The sequence below is a fragment of the Myotis nattereri genome (genome assembly GCF_964212035.1).
Source record: "Myotis nattereri genome assembly, chromosome: 9".
In the NCBI taxonomy this organism is placed as follows: domain Eukaryota; kingdom Metazoa; phylum Chordata; class Mammalia; order Chiroptera; family Vespertilionidae; genus Myotis; species Myotis nattereri.
The window spans coordinates 79,389,620-79,406,321 of record NC_138084.1 but is presented as its reverse complement, the minus strand read 5'-3'; the positions used below and the strand labels follow the sequence as shown (position 1 = coordinate 79,406,321).

Genomic DNA, 16,702 nt, shown 5'->3' with positions numbered 1-16,702 from the left:
CCTCCCCCTCTTCCCCTCTTCCTCCTCCTTCCCCTTCTTCTCCTCCTCCTCCTCTCCCCTCCTCCCTCCTCCTCCCCTCCTTCCCCTCTTCCTCCTCCTCCTCCTCCTTCTCCTTTTCCTTCTTTAAACATCTTTCACATTTTTATTCAACTTATAAGCATACTTTCCTTTGAAATAGTAGAGGCCATACTCTTCTTTTTGCAAAGAAATTTAAATTTTATTTTGCAATTGTAATTTACATCCAATATTATTTTATCTTAGTTTCAGGTGTATAACTTAGTGGTTAGACAATCATATACTTTACAATGTATTCTCCCCATATTTCCAGCACCCACCTGGCACCATACATGGTTATTACAACATTATTGACTATATTCCCTAAGCTGTACCTTATATCCCCATGACTATTTTGTAATTATCAAATTATACTTCTTAATTACTTCACCTTTTTCACCTATCCACCTAATTCTCCTTCCCTCTGGCAACTACCAGTCTGTTCTCTGTATCTATAAGTCTGCCCTTATTTTGTTTGTTAGCTTATTTTTGTCATTAGATTCCACATGTAAGTGAAATCATATGGCGCTTACCTTTCTCTGACTGGCTTATTTCCCTTAGATAATGCTCTCCAGGTCCATCCATGCTGTCGCAAAGGGGGAGATTGCCTACTTTCTATGGCTGAGTAATATCTCATTGTGCAGATGCACCACAGCTTTTCCCCCACTCATCTACTGATGGGCACTTGGGCTGCTTCCAAATCTTGGCTGTTGTAAATAACACTGCAGTGAACAAAGGGGTGCATATATCCTTTTGAAGTACTGTTTTGGGTTCCTTTGGATATATTCCCAGAAATGGAATCGCTGGGTCAAAAGGCAGTTCCATTTTTAATTTTTTGAGGACCCTCTATACTGTTTTCCATTGTGGCTGCACCAGCCTGCATTCCCGGCAGCAGTGGGAGGGTCCCCCTTTCTCCCCATTTGCTTCTGTCCTTGGCTGTTTGGTGCTTGACTGGCATGAATGGAAAACTCTGGCCCATTCTATTATACATACACGGAGCTGCCTGGAGGGTCCCACACGGGTCTGAGGCGGGAAGGATGGTGGGTTGTGGGAAGAGGGGAGGATGGTGGGCTGTGGGGAGCAGGGAGGATGGTGGGCTGTGGGGAGCAGGGAGAATGGTGGGCTGTGGGGAGCAGGGAGGATGGTGGGCTGTGGGGAGCAGGGAGGATGGTGGGCTGTGGGGAGCAGGGAGGATGGTGGGCTGTGGGAGTGGGGAGGATGGTGGGTTGTGGGAAGAGGGGAGGATGGTGGGCTGTGGGAGCAGGGAGGATGGTGGGCTGTGGGGAGCTCCCAACTAACCCGGGCGCTGCGATTCAGGGGCAAGTGCTCCCCAGCACGTCCCAGCTCTCTGCTGGCACCTCATCCAGCAGCATTTTGTACCTGGTGTCATTTTCACAGCCGCAGTGATCAGTCGCTCTGCCCCAGGCACGGGCAGTCAGCGCTTTCCTCGCACCCCTTCTTTTAACCTGGATGACATTAGGAGCAGACCAACCTGCCGCTCTCATTAAACACAGTGTTTGGAAGGATTCCCGAGATGCCCTGTCTGCAGGCTGTGGAGGAAGAATGCGGGCTCAGGTGTGTCTCTAACCACTGCCCGGTTGCTGGGCAAATGCTGCCTGCCCTGACCCATGTGGGCGAGAGCCCCCTGCAGCGGGGTCTGTCAACCAGCATCCCCCCTCCTTCCCAGGCTGGGCCCAGACCTGGCATGTGGTGAGGGCTCACAAGCTTTACTGAGGGTTCACAGGGTAGGTAAGGGAGGGACGATCAGGCACTCCAGCTACCCCCGGAGGCCTGTTGCAGAGCACCTTTCCCCTCCTTTTGCTGCCAGCACCCCCCCCCCCCCCCGTCCCAGTATCTCCCTGCCCCTCCTGGCTCTCTCCTCGCCCGATACAAGTCACTGGTCAGGCAACAGCGATGGGCTTATCCCACAGGATGTGACTCTGAATATTAGAATGTCAGAAGTGGCTGCCTTTGCAATAAGTTGCTGTCAGACAGGAAATAAAAGCGGAGTTGCAGTTATTTAATCTGGAGCGTGCACACAGCAGGCTGAGCCTCGGGACTCACTGCTGTCTCCTCCGCAGCCTGGGCATCGATCCCTCAGGTGCCCTCCATTCTCGTCCTGGTCACACCTTCCTCCAAACCCTATGTCCCACCCACCCAGCCTTATTCCCCTCCCACTTCCAGTGGCCTCCTGCTCCGTGCACTTCCCCAACCCGAACCCTCACTTGTCTTCAGCTGAGCGTGAAGGGCTGGGGAGCGGCGGTCACCCTCTGAAGGAAGACCCAGACTGACTGCGCGCCAGGGCAGGACAGGGCTGTGGGCCTGGTCTTAAGGGTCAGTCTGGCTGACGCTGTTGGGAATCCCGAGGCTGCCTAGAAAGGACTCCTGTCCAGCCCCAGCCCCTGCTGGTGAATCAGCTCCCGACAGATGGGGTATGGCTTCCTGGGGAATGGACAGCCCATCCTGGCAAAAGGTGCACTTGCTGTGGGAAGAGGAGAGAGTCCTGCAGACTTGTGGGTGCTTCTGTGCTCACACCTCTTTCTGGCCTGTTCCTCCGCTCAGCGCTGCACTCTGCCTGGGGTCACATCAGTCCTGCCCCCAGTGCTGGGTCATCAGGGCGCTGTGGGAAAGGCCTGAAGAGAGACCTGGGTTCCAGTCCTGGCGGTGCGCTGGCTGCTGCTTTACCTCGCGGAGCCTTTTCTGCTTCTTGGGACTATAGAAGGGCTCACAGACCTGTGAGGGCCAGTGCACTGATGGAAGTTCGAGCATTGCGCCCAGCATGCGGTGGGGATGATGCCTCCTCCTGAGAGGCAGCTCCGAGCTGAGGCCTGCAGGAGCTCTCTCCCAGCACCTTCGGAGCTTCCTCACTCACTTCCCCAAATCCAAAGCAGGGTAGTGGAGGGGACTTCAAAATTGGGGCCTCTTTTGATTCTTCAAATCTTTTTCTGCCCTCTTCTCTCCGTCTCTCCTCTGACCTCACATTGCAGGTGTGCTGGTACAATTCATGTTGTTCCTCAGGTCTCAGCGAGGCTCTGTTCATTTTCTTCAATAACTTTTCTCCTTGTTATTCAGATTGTGTAATTTCTATTGACTTCAAGTTTACTGATTCTTTCTTCTTATATCTCAAATCTGATGTTGAACCCATATAGTGAATTTTTATTTTTGCTACTATATTTTTCAAAACTATAGTTCCCATTAGGTTCTTTTTCATAGCTTCTATTGCTTTATTAAAATTCCCTACTTGTTAAGTCATTGTCATCATATTCTTTAATTATTTAAACACTAGGGGTCCAGTGCACGAATTCGTGCACTTTGAAAGGAACTGCGAGCCACGAGGCTGCAGTGGGCACAGGGGCAGGTCTTGGCCCATCGTCTGCATCCCCACCCAGTTCTTCCTGCCATGGCCCCCAGTCCCATCTGCTGGCAGCCCTGCTCCTGCTGCTGCCGCTCCCATGCACTGATGGTGCCGGCCCCGCTCACACCCACTGATGGCACAGAGCAATTGGGGCTGGCTCCAGCAGTGGGTGCAAACGGGGCCAGCACCATCAGTGGGTGTGAGCAGCAGCTGCTGCTCTGATTTCCCCTCAGGAGCAGGGGGAGGTGGAGAGGCCCTCAGGGGAGATCGGGTGCTGGCAGCCGCAGTTCATACCGGCTGACCGTGCCAAGTGATTGGGACCAGCACTGGGCACAGGCAGCAGATGCAAGTGGTGGTTCTGGTCCTGGCTGCGGGTGTGAGCAGTGGTTCTGGCGCCAGCAGCAGGTGTGAGTGGGGCCATCGCTGGCAGTGGGTGTGAGAGGCGGCTGCTGGCCCTGACTGCCCTTTAAGAGCAGGGGGCAGTGAAGAAGCCCTGAGGGGCGATCAGGGCCAGTAGCTGCTGCTCACACTCACTGATGGTGCCGAGCGATTGGGGCCTCTGCTGGGTGCTGGCAGTGGGTGCAAGCGGAGCTGGCGCTGGCAGCGGGTGTGAGCACTGGGTGGGACCATGGCACACGGGAGCAAAGAATTTTTAATTACCAGAAACTCACCCCAATAACAGCGACAGGTGTCCCACCTTGATCTGGTGCCCCCGCTCACCTGCTCCACCATCCCACCATGGCGGATGCCCGTGATGTTCTGTGTGCGCCCCATGGTGGTCAATGCACATCATAGTGACCAGTAGTTCGGTTGTTCTGCCATTCAGTCTATTTGCTTATTAGGATTTTATATAGATTGACTAGAGGCTCGGTGCACAAAAATTTGTGCACTCAGGGGGAAGGGGGGGGGCGTCCTTCAGCCCGGCCTGTGCCCTCTTGCAGCCTGGGACCCCTCGGGAGATAACGACCTGCTGGCTTAGGCCTGCTCCCGGGTGGCAGAGGGCAGGCCCAATCCCTAGGTGCAGCCCCTGGTTGGGCTCAGAGCGGGGCTGATTGGGGAGTTGGGGCGCCGCCCCTGTCATGCACAGAGCAGGGCGGATCGGGAGATTGCGATGCCACCCTCAGTCACGCTCAGGGTAGGGCTGATTGGGGGGTTGGGGCACTGCCCCCTGTCACACTCAAGGCAGGGTTGATGGGCAGGTTGCGGCGCCACCCCCTGTCACTCACAGAGCAGGGCCCATCAGGGGGGTTGGGGCTCCGTACCCTGTCACGCACAGAGCAGGGTCAATCAGGGGGTTGGGGAGCTCCCCCCTGTCATGCACAGAGCAGGGTCGATAGGGGAGTTGGGGCACGGCCCCCTGTCACACACAGAGCAGGGCGGATCAGGGGGTTGGGGCCCCACCACTGTCACATTCAGGGCAGGGCCTATGGGGAGGTTATGGCTCTACCTCATCACACACAGAGCAGAGCCCGTGGAGGGGGGTGGGGCGCCGCACCCTGTCACACACAGAGCCACAGGGCGATCAGGGGGTTTGGGCACTGCCCCTGTCACACTGATCCCGGTGCCGGGAGGCCTCGTGGCTCCGCTGATCCCGGTGCTGGAAGGCATATTAACCTTTTACTATATAGAGGCCTGGTGCACGGGTGGGGGCCGGCTGGTTTGCTCTGAAGGGTGTCCTGGATCAGGGTAGGGGTCCCCACTGGGGTGCCTGGCCAGCCTGGATGAGGGGATGATGGTTGTTTGCAGCTGGTCACACACCCTTCATGGTCGGGGTCCTCACTGGGGTGCCTGGCCAGTCTGGGTGAGGGGCTGAGGGCTGTTTTCAGGCTGGCGGGTGACTGAAGCTCCCAACCGCTCCTTTTTTTATTTTTATTTTTGGCTAGCTTTAGCTCTGAGGCTCCAGCTCTTAGGCCTCTGCTGCTGAAAGCAGGTTTCTGGCCTTTGTTTACCTTCTGTATTTGAAACAATGTTGCAATCCTGCTGGCTGAAGCCCGGCAACTAAAGCAGGTTTCTAGGGTTTTGTTTAGCTTCTATATTTGTAACATAGTTAGAGTTGCAGCTCAGAGGCCGGCAGCAGCAGGCGGGGAACGTTGGAGTCCTCCGTCACTGAAGCAAGCAAGCCTCATGTTTGGTTCAAGCTGCCTGGCTGCCGGCCGCCATCTTGGCTGGCAGTTAATTTGCATATCGCCCTGAGTAGCCAATGGGAAGGGTAGCGGTTGTACGCTAATTACCATGTTTCTCTTTTATTAGATAGGATAGCTTCTGTTGAGAACCAAGATGGCAGCATAGGTAAACACTGGTACTCACAGCCTCCCACAACCACATATAAACTACAGCTAAAATACAGAACAACCATCATTAAGAACCATTTGAAATCTGGCTGAATGCAAGTCCTACAACTAGAGAAATAAAGATGAAAACACATTGAAAATGGTAGGAGGGGTGGAGGCGCGGAATGGGCTTGTCCAATACCCATGCCTGGCTTTTTATTTTAATCAGGAGGTATATCTTAGCTGCAGAGGCCTCCTGTGAGGATCAAGGGGTCCCAGTTCCACACCAGACCCCCATCCCAGGATTCCAGAGCTGGGAAGAGAAGTCCCCGTAACTTTAGGCTGTAAAAACCAGCATGGATTGTGGCTGAGGGACACAGAGCCTGCTGGTGACCCAGGTGTTCCTCTTAAAGGTCTGGCTCACAAACTTACATGGATTTGCTCCCTCTGAGCTCCATTACTGGGGCAGTGGCTTGAGAGGAATCCAAGGACATATGGGGAGGAACGGAACTGTCTGGCAGTGGAGCATGACCTCAGGGGCGGCTTTCTGCCAGATAGGGGTGCTTGCAGGGGTCATTGTTCCTATGCTGAGATCTCCCCCATTGCAGAGCTGATTGGCAGCCAGATCTGAGTTTTCATCTGCCTGACTCACACTGTTTGCTCTTCCCCCGATAAATCCCTGAGACCCCACCCCATCCAATTTTCAGCCCCTCCCCCACATGTATGTAGCAACTTTTCCATATGAATGGCCTGTCCTGGCTCAGGCTTCTGATTTTGCTAAAATCTCTTAAACAGCTGGTGTTCCATACCTAACAATAAGAGGCCAAGACCTGCCACTAGCAGCTGCCTGTTTTGCTTCATAGCTTGGCCTCATCTGGACACTTCTAAGGCCAACACAAGTAGCAGTCATCTGCAAATTGCTCTGTAGCACCTGCCAGCTGGCCCCCAGACAGTGGCTGACTTTGCACCTGCCATGAGGCCCCAGAGCCAGTGCACCCAGTGGACAGATTCAGACCAACGAGGTTACAACTCTGCACATCCATGAGCTACAGACTCAGTGTGCACCAAAGTCCCATTGAAGCAAGTCCCGCTTCAAAGGGTTGTCTCCTTCACAGCAGTTCTTCAACTATAGTCACAGGTGGTTTTCACAGTTGGCCTGGAGGTCAATTCCTCCCAGTGATGCCAACTAGACTACAAGACTGTGCACACAGCCACTGGACCCAACAGGACTCCAACTACACAAGGCCACTCTACCAATTCCAGGTGACATAGCTGCTCTACCCAATACATAGAAACAAACACAGGGAAGCAGCCCAAATGTGGAGACACAGAAACATGTCACAAATGAAAGAACAGAAGAAATCTACATAAAAATAACTAAATAAAATGGAAGCAAACAAACTATTAGATGCAGAGTTCAAAACAATGGTTATAAGGATGCTCAAGGATCTCAATAAGAGCTTCAAGGGGCTTAGTGAGAATTTCAAGAGTCTTAATGAGAATTTCAAAGACATGAAAAGGGACCAGTCAGAAATTAAGCATACACTAACTGAAATAAAGAATAAGTTACAGGGATTCAACAGTAGAGTAGAGGATCCTGATAATCAAATCGATGATTTGTAATATGAGGAAGCAAAAAACACCCATTCAGAAGAGCAAACAGAAAAAAGAATCCAGAAATATAAAGATAGTGTAAGGACCCCTGGGACAACTTCAAGCACACCAACATTTGCACTAAGGGGGTGCTAGAGGGAGAAGAGAGAGAGCAAGATATTGAAGACCTATTTGAAGAAATAATGATAGAAAACTCCTACCTGGTGAAAGAAATAGATTTAACAGTCCAGGAATCACAGAGAGTCCCAAACAAGAGGAGCCCAAAGAGGCTCACATCAAGTCCCAGTATAATTAAAATGCCAACGGTTAAAGACAAAGAGAGACTTTTAAAAGCTGAAAGAGAAAAGAAGCTAGTTACCTATGAGGGAGCACCCATACAACTGTCAGCTGATTTCTCAACAGAAACTTTGTAGGCCAGAGGGATTGGCAAGAAATATTCAAAGTGATGAATAGCAAGGACCTACAACCAAGATTACTCTACTCAGCAAAGCTATCGTTTATCACTGAAGGTCAGATAAAGAGCTTCACAGACAAGACAAAGCTAAAGGAGTAAATCACCACCAAACCAGTATTACCTAAAATGTTGAAGGGTATTCTTGAAGAAGAAGAAGAAGAAGAAGAAGAAGAAGAAGAAGAAGAAGAAGAAGAAGAAGAAGAAGAAGAAAAATAGATATATGCCAACAGTTGAATCTAAAAATCAAATAAATAAATGAACAAAGAATCTAATGAACAAAATAAACTGATGAATAAAATAGAACCAGAAACATGGAAACATGGAACAGACTGATGAATCTCAAAGAACTTATATGCATATATACATTATCTATGGATACAGACAATAGGGTGGTGAAAGTGTGGGGCAGGGTGGGAACTGGGTGGAGAGGGGCAATGGGAAGGGGGGTATGGGGGAGACATCTGTAATACTCTGAACAATAAAGATTTAGCTTTTTAAAGTTCTTTAACCACATTTAGAATAGTTGCTTTGAAGTCTTTATCTGCCAAATCCAATATCTGCACCGACTCAGAGTTGGTTTCTATTGACTATTTCTTTTCTTTCTTGAATATGGATCACTTTCCTGTTTATTTCTATGTTGCAATATTCTTGCTGAGAACTGGACATTTTAGATAATATGTTGTACAAACTTTGGATTCTGATTTTTCACTTGTGAGGGTTGTTGTTTCTAGATATTTTTTTTAGTAACTTTATCTGGGGAATCTGTCTCCTCAATGATACATGTTGCTAATATTTCTACTCAGTTTTTTAAAATATATATATATCTTATTGATTTTTTTACAGAGAGGAAGGAAGAGGGATAGAGAGTTAGAAAGATCGATAAGAGAGAAACATAGATCAGCTGCCTCCTGCACACCCACTACTGGGGATGTGCCCGCAACCAAGGTACATGCGCTTGATTGGAATCGAACCTGGGACCCTTCAGTCTGCAGGCTGACGCTCTATCCACTGAGCCAAACCGGTTAAGGCTCTCTACTCAGTTTTTAAAATAAAAGTTTTTATTTTTCAATCACAGTTACTATACAATATTATATTAGTTCCAGGTATGCAACCCAGTGATTAGACATTCATATAACTTACAAAGTAATTGCTCTGATAAATCTAGTACCCACCTGGTGCCATAGATAGTCATTAAAATATGATTGACTATATTCTCTATGCAGAGAATTGTATACTATACTCTCTATGCATGGAGTTTACATTTCCATGGCTAGTCTGTAACTACCGATTTGTACTTTTTAATTCTTTCACCTTTTTCACCCAACTCCCAACCCCCTCCCATTTGGCAACCATCAAAATCTTCTCTGTATCTATGAATCTGTTTCTGTTATGCTTGTTTGTTTGTTTATTTATTTATTTATTTATTTATTTATTTATTTATAGATTCCACATAAAATAAAATCATATGGCATTTGTCTTTCTCTGTCTGACTTATTTTACTTAGCACAATAGCCTCTCGGTCCATCCATGTTGTTAAAGATGGCAAGATTTTATTCTTTTTTATAGCTGATTATATTCCATTGTTTATTTGAACCACTCTTTATCCATTCGTCTATTCATGGACACTTAGGTTGTTTCCACATCCTGGCTATTGTGAATGATGCTGCAATGAACATATGGATGTATATGTCTTTTCAAATTAATGCTTTGAGTTTCTTCAAATAAGTAATACCTAGAAGTGAAATTGCTGGATCCTTCTTTGTCTCTTGTTATGCCTTTGTTATAAAGTCTATTTTGCCTGGTATAAGTACTGCTACTCCAGCTATTTTTTGTTCTTTCTATTTTCATGAAATACCCTTTTCCCTTTTTTTTGTTTTTTACTTTCACTATGTGTATCTTTTGATCTGAAGTGAGTTTCTTGTAAACAGCATATATAAGGGTCTTGTTTGGTTATTCATTCAGGCACTGTATGTCTTTTGATTGGAGCATTAATCCATTTTCAGTTGAAGTAATTGTTGGTACATATGTATTTCTTGCCATTTTATTATTCATTTTTTAAATCTTTTTTTCTTCTTTTTAAAGGAGAGCATTTAATGTTTCTTGTAATACTCATTTGATGGTGATGAACTCCTTTAGTTTTTTCTTGTCTGGAAAGCTCTTTATCTGTCATTTGATTCTCAATGATAGCTTTGCTTAGTAGAGTAGTCTTGGTTGTAGGTGCTTGCTTTTTATCACTTTGTTGTTTTTTTGGAAGCAAGCTGTCAATTCTTTTTTTTTTTTTAAAGAAAAATGAACTTAAATATAATAATTTTACATGAAATAACATTAATATGTCAAGAAAAATGATTTTAAATATGATAATGTTACATGCAATAAACACCAATTATTCAAGAAAAATGATCTTACATATAATAATATTACATGCAATAAGCATTAATATTTCAAGAATAAAAGGATTTTAAGTATAATAATATTACCAATACTGTACTAACATACTATGATACCACAAAAGTTGTAGGAGATATTAAAAATCTGCAAATAACAGTATTACTTCTATGATATTCTAGTATATATATATTTTCCCTTTGGCTCTATTTTTGTTCATCAGTTTATGTTGTTCATTATATTCCACAAATGACTGAGATCATATGATATTTATCTTTCTCTGACAGGGTTATTTCACTTAGCATGATGCTTTTAAAGTCTATTTTGTCGGGTATGAGTATTGCTACTCCAGCATGGAAAATTTTTTTCTATCCCTTCATTTTCATAATGTGTGTGTCTTTTGTTTTGAGGTGGGTCTCTTCTAGACAGCATATACTTGGGTCATGTTTTTGTATCCATTCAGCTACCCTACACCTTTTTATTAGAGCATTTATTCCTTTTACATTTAGGGTTATATTGAGAGATACTTATTTATAGCCATTTTAATTCTGTATGACTAGGTTTCTCTCTCTGTTTCTTCTTCTCAGCAATGCATTTAGCATTTCTTCCATTGCTGGCTTGGTGGTGATGAACTCCTTTAGCCTTTTTTTTTTTTTTTTTTTGTCTGGGAAACTCTTTATTTGACCATCTATTTTGAATGCTAGCCTTGCTGTGTATAGTAATCTTGCTTTCCATTATCTTGAATACTTAATGCCATTCCACTCTGGCCTGTAGAGTTTCTGATGAGAAATCAGGTGTCAGCCTTATGAGATCTCCTTTGTAGGTAACAGTTTTCTTTTCTGTTGCTGCCTTTAAGATTCTCTCTTTGTCTTTAATTTTTGGCATTTTAATCATGATGTGTCTGGGCGTGGTGCTGCAACCTCCGCCCAGCAGGGCGGGGGCCTTGCCCAGGTGTTTCCCCACCACTTGGGGTCCTCACCTTCTGCTCCAAAGCACATTGGCCCTCTCCCGCGGTTAAGGCTCTCATTTACATGGTCAGGCCTGCTCAGCATCGGTGGGGCTGGGGCTGGGAGTGGTCCCAGGCAGATTTTGAACATTCCCACTTATCGTACCAAAGTTCAGTTTTTCATGCACAAAGGCTTCTTGATTTGTTGTTTTCCCTTTGGTTGAGTAACCGATCCCTGAAATGTTTTTGTTCTTGACTATTTTTTCCTAGATTTTGGGAAGAGCATTTGCTGGTTTCTTCACTCCACCATCACCAAAAATCCTGCTTTGATTCTAGAGACCTGTGTTAATCATCATATAACTTGAGTTCAATCTGCAAGTGATGAAGGACCCTCTACCTTTTCCATGTGTCTCATGAGCTTCTTGAGGCCTTTGATGACCTAACATTTTTCCAACACAAAACCGATTTGCTTGTCTGTCTGGAGCCGTGGCTGCTGTCCCTGAGGTCTTCTCCATTGTGTCCCTCATACCAGAGGACCAGCCCCTGCACTGGTTACTTCAAGACTTAGAGACCCTCCCCATGAAGGCCTGTAACCCACCCGCCCTTCCTGTGTATGCCACTGATGGAAACTGAGGAGATGGCCTCCATCCAGGATCCCTGAAACTGGAAACCCACCTCCATATGGAACTTGTCTCATGAGCACTCCCCTTAGAAGAAGAGTATCTTCCCAACTCCTCCCTGGTAGAGGGGAAGCTGCTCTTTGAAGATACCTTGGTCTTCACTGTCTTCAGGACTCCAGTCTTTGAGCAGCAGACTTTGTTCTCCCTATAGAACTTTCTAAACCCTGCTCTAACGTATCATGCTCTGCTTAAAGCCTTATTGGCTTGGCATTTGCTACTGAAGAACTTCTAAATCTTTTAGCCTGGCATGCAAGCTCCTCATGACCTGGCCTTCACTTGCCTTCCTAGCTTCACTCCTGTCACTGCCCCACACTCTGTGCTTCAGCCCAGGGAGTTATGAGCTGCTCTTTGAGCATGCCATGCCCACTCACATCTCTGCAATCTTGCCCATGTTCTTGCCTCTGCCTAGAATGCCTTTACCCCTTCTCCATCTGGTAAAGTCCTTTCTTTGTAACCTAACTTGTTCACCTTATCTATTAACCCTTCTCTGATGTCTCTGGCAGAGGGGCTGTCTCTGGTCTGCTCTTCCGTAGCACTGCCACTGCCCATTTCCATGCCTGCTTCTCTCTCTAGCCTGTGCATAAACTGAGGGCAGGGGCTGCCTTCTGCCCATCTTTTTATCCCAGTGTCTGACACAGTGCTTGGCCCATGGTGGGGTCCTAATAAATGTTTGTTGAATGTGAGAATGACCTTTCTGTAGCCTTTGCTGCCAGAAATGAGTTCACCTGATGGCTCACTGTAGGGTTTGAACTCTTTGGAATACAACTTATAATCTGATTATATTCAAAAGTAGGCTCTACCAGTACATGACGGCATTCAATTAAATTCAATTTTTTTTTATCATTTTGGGTGGTTTTTAACTTATTTAATAGTTATTGTCAGTAGCATTGGAAGACTCCACCCTCCTCAAACTCTGTATTCAGGCTATAGAATTGCTTACTTTAGTTTTGTGCATCTGTTGTTAATAGCAGTGCTTGGAAATGTCCTCTCCACAACCCCACCTTTGCCCCTTGAGATCAGGGAGCTTGGTGTTCTTTGCTGTCACCATGGGCTTTTCTGGGACAGCTGGTGCGTGTGTGTGAGTGTGTGTGTGTGTGTGTGTGTGTGTGTGTGTGTATGTAGGAACACTGTGTTTGGGAGGAGGGAACCTCATCAAATGGTATGGCATCAGCTTGTTATTTTATTGTTTCTCCTTTGAATAACCACATTTCTGGTGTTGGCAAGTACAAGAGATCAATCCCATAAAGTCCTCTCTGAGCTGAAGTGGTCCCTTAACCGGGCCCCTAATTTGATGAAACATGTTCCAGGAGGGAGACTCCAGAACAATTCCTCCCCTTGTGAGGGACTTTGGATTCCTAAGTTGATACCTGTAATTGGAGGGTGGCAGACTGGGAGGGAGCCATGGGACACTGGCTGTGACCCTGCTTCCTAGCCCCCCTCCAAGCCAGCAGCCCCGGGGAGAAATGGTGACACCGCAGATTACCGCACCTCTGGATGCATCGATGGGATAAATGAAGGACATCTATTGGGTGTTCAGTTCTCAGAGAACGATGGACAGTGCCCACTCTACCGCATGGTGAGCCTTCTCACAGCCCTCCAAGACTCTGTCCTTAGTTCTATGCATGTCTGACTCCCATCAGACAGTGAGCTCCTTGGGGCAGGAACTGTGCCTAATCTATGTTTATATTTCAGTACCTCACACTGTGCCTGGAATGTAGAACGGGCTCACTAAGGGCTTACTGGCTGAGAGGAGGAATGCGTGGATTGGGGGATACAGCTCTGGTTGGAGGTGGGTCCAGACAAGAGAACCTGGCTCTGTAACTTAAGTGGTGCATTGGCTTCTTTGTCTGCCTGGTGCCCCCCTTACTTGTGAGGATACTAGGTGTCCTTCCTAAGATGCCTCATGTTCTCTGCTGACCACTGGGCTCCTGTCGTCCTCACCGCAGCTTAGGGCCGAGAACAGGGTTCCTGATTAGTCCAGAACAAGAAGTAGGCCTGGCCAGGGTCCCAGCCGGGGCAGATGATCTGATCCAGAGGAGTAAGTAAAGAGGAGGTCCAGGAAGGGGCGACTGACAGAAGTGTAACCAGGGTTATGGAATCCAACAAAGATGGCAAAGCACCCTAAGGTGTAGAGGGGAGCTTAGGTAGGGTCTGCAGGAGTGGGAGCCAGGAATCAGTAGCCCAACTTCTCCTTCCTTCCACCTTAACTTGCTTGCCAGTGTTTCCTCTGGTGAACTCAAATGGAAGTCAGAGAGCAGGGAAGTTTGGGTGCTGTAACCCATAGATGTGGGCATCCTGGCTCACGTAGCAGGTGGAGAAGGTGCATCTAGGACTGGGGGAGGAAAATGATGATATGCAGAGCACAGGGTATGGGGTGTGCTGAGTGTCAGCTCAGAGAGATGGGGGAGTCCCTGGGCCGCACCTGCTACAGAGGCCGCTAGGCTGCGGGTGGGCAGGTGTGGCTTTGAGACTCTGCCCCAGAAATGTAGAACTACATCTGCAACTTGTCCAGAGCCCATCCATCCTCACCTGGCCTCCTGGCCTCTGACTCCGTGACCCAGCAGACTTTTCCTCTTTCTCTCTTAGTAAGGACCAGGCAAGAAAGCCAGCTGGCTGTTGATGAAATGCCAATAGCCTTGCACCCTCCCAGTCAATACCTGAGTGGAGCAGGAAGCAGTTAGTGGCTTTTTAACCTCCAGGGAGCAGGCTGTGCTTTATGCCAGGGAGAGGCAGAGGTCACCTGGCTGGGGACACCGAAGTGCTTCATAAACCAAAAGCTGGCGATTCTGGCTCTTATGAGGTTGATGGACACTCGGAGAGTTGATGTCTGGGTTAGCCTGGGGTTGGGGAGTGGGAGGAGAGGTGATCTGGAGGCCCTTGTCCTGAAGAAATAAGTTCTGAACTTATTCCTTCTGAGGGAGGGAGAGAGGCACCGGGGTTCCAGGAATGGATGCCTTTCCTTGGCCCACACCAAGCTTGGCTGCGAGTTCTCAGATCATAGAGCGCAGGGCCATGGAGCTTGAAGAACTTTAGTAATTACAGACAAACCTCGTCATTTTATAGGGGAGACATTGGGGGTACAATGCCTTTCCCAAGGCCACACACCAGCTTGTGAGGTAAGCTCTATCCAGCCTGTTTTATAGCTGAGGAGTGGAGGCCAAGTAGCTGACTCCGTCACATAGCCAGTGAGTGGAGAAGCCCGGGTCTGTCTGTCCCCTCCCACCAGACAAGCTGAGATAGTCTTGCCAGGCCCACTGGGGCCATCTCATCGTCTCGCCCTGGGAACAGAGCCTGGGTTTTTATTTTGATGACGTAAGTCCCGTATCACTAACGGCAGTTGTCTTTTTGAAGGGGCACTGCTCTGTGCTTGGGATGATGCATGAGGGTGGGCCTAGGGATCATCGAAGGGATCCGTCCTCCTTTCTTCTGCCCAACTGAATTCCACTGGGGTGATTTTCATTAGTCCATCTGGAGGCCTCCATCTCCCTCCCCCCAGGGCGGGAGGCTAATGGGCCAGTCGTATCCCAGGCACCTGAGCCTCCCACTGCATGGCAAGCGGCTGACGCAGTCCCCCCTCATTGTCAGGGGCCCCTAATGTAGAAACACCTGCTCTCCAAGGAGCAGGAGGAAGACCTGGCTGGGTCCTGCTCTGGGCCCGTGTGTGTGCTGGGGTGGCCATGCCTCCCCCTTCCTGTCCTCCCTGGAGCTGGCATCTAGGAATCTCTGAGCTGAAAGGGACCAACCTGCTTTCTAATATTTGAACCCCTTCTGCAGCCCCTTTCTCCCCAAACCCTCATCTGGTCTATATGCACACACCTCCAGTGACAGGAACTCACTGCTCCTACACCAGAGCTTCTCCAGTGCACTCACAGGGGGCACGTTGTCTAAGTTATCCTCAGCCATAGCACTGCCACGTGGACATGGGTGGTCTGAGTCTCATCACTGATGACCTGTAGCTGTGGGTAACCTCATCCGTTCCTCTTCCCAGGGGGTGGGACAGACACGATCGATTTCTGTGTGAGTCATGGTGTGAACAAGGCTGGGAAGCACTGCCGGATGTGCCTGTCAGCCTACCTGCTCTGTCCTCAGAGGGGGCCCAGCTCATCATTTTCTACAGTTTCCAATGATAGTCAATTTTGGGCCACATGGTCAGGTCCATTCTATGACAGCTCTTTAAGTACTCGGTAGTTTGTCTCTGTACCTTCTACAGGCTCAATGTGCCCAATTCCTTTAATATTTCTCTTCTGACATCATCTGTCCTCATACTGGTCACCTTCCTGTCTAAATCTCTCTAGAGTAGCAATTCTCAACCTTTTTCATCTCACGGCACACATAAACTAATTTCTAAAATTGGGTGGCACACCAAAAAGTATATTATATTTTTTGCTGACCTGACCAAAAAAATAGATATAATTTTGATTCATTCACACTGGATGGCTATTATTGTGTTGGCTGTGGTCATTTTTTATTTGACAATCTAAGGAAAGAGGGGTCAGTCAGTGCATGTTGTCAAAATTCCTGCGGTTTCCCTCACTGCTCTAGAGCACAGGCTTGGGGCGCACTGGAGACCATGCTGCTCTAGAGCACAGGCTTGGGGCACACCGATCCCTCGCTACTCCAGAGCACGGACTTGGGGCACACCGATCCCTCGCTACTCCAGAGCATGGACTTGGGGCACAACGATCCCTCGCTACTCCAGAGCATGGACTTGGGGCACACCGATCCCTTGCTACTCCAGAGCACGGACTTGGGGCACACTGGTTCCCTCGCTGCTCTAGAGCAGAGACTTGAGGCATACGGGTTCCCTCACTTCTCTAGAGCACAGTCCTGGGGCACACGGGTTCCCTCGCTGCTCTAGAACATAAAAAGCATGAAGCCTGCTTCCAGTAGGACTCACCTGCATACACAGACAATCACCCCCTCTATTTGGGACCTGTGATGCCA

The 16,702-nt window shown here is 48.1% G+C and overlaps 1 pseudogene across 1 annotated transcript in view; it reads right to left on the bottom strand.

Annotated features, from left to right (window-relative positions):
* LOC308524710 (polypeptide N-acetylgalactosaminyltransferase 11-like) overlaps positions 1 to 4,183 on the bottom strand; it is a 44,301-nt pseudogene extending 40,118 nt beyond the window's left edge. The window contains exon 1 of the transcript in view: positions 4,130 to 4,183. The product of the transcript in view is annotated as a polypeptide N-acetylgalactosaminyltransferase 11-like (transcript). The remainder of the gene's footprint in view (positions 1 to 4,129) is intronic.
* Positions 4,184 to 16,702: the final 12,519 nt, after the last annotated feature.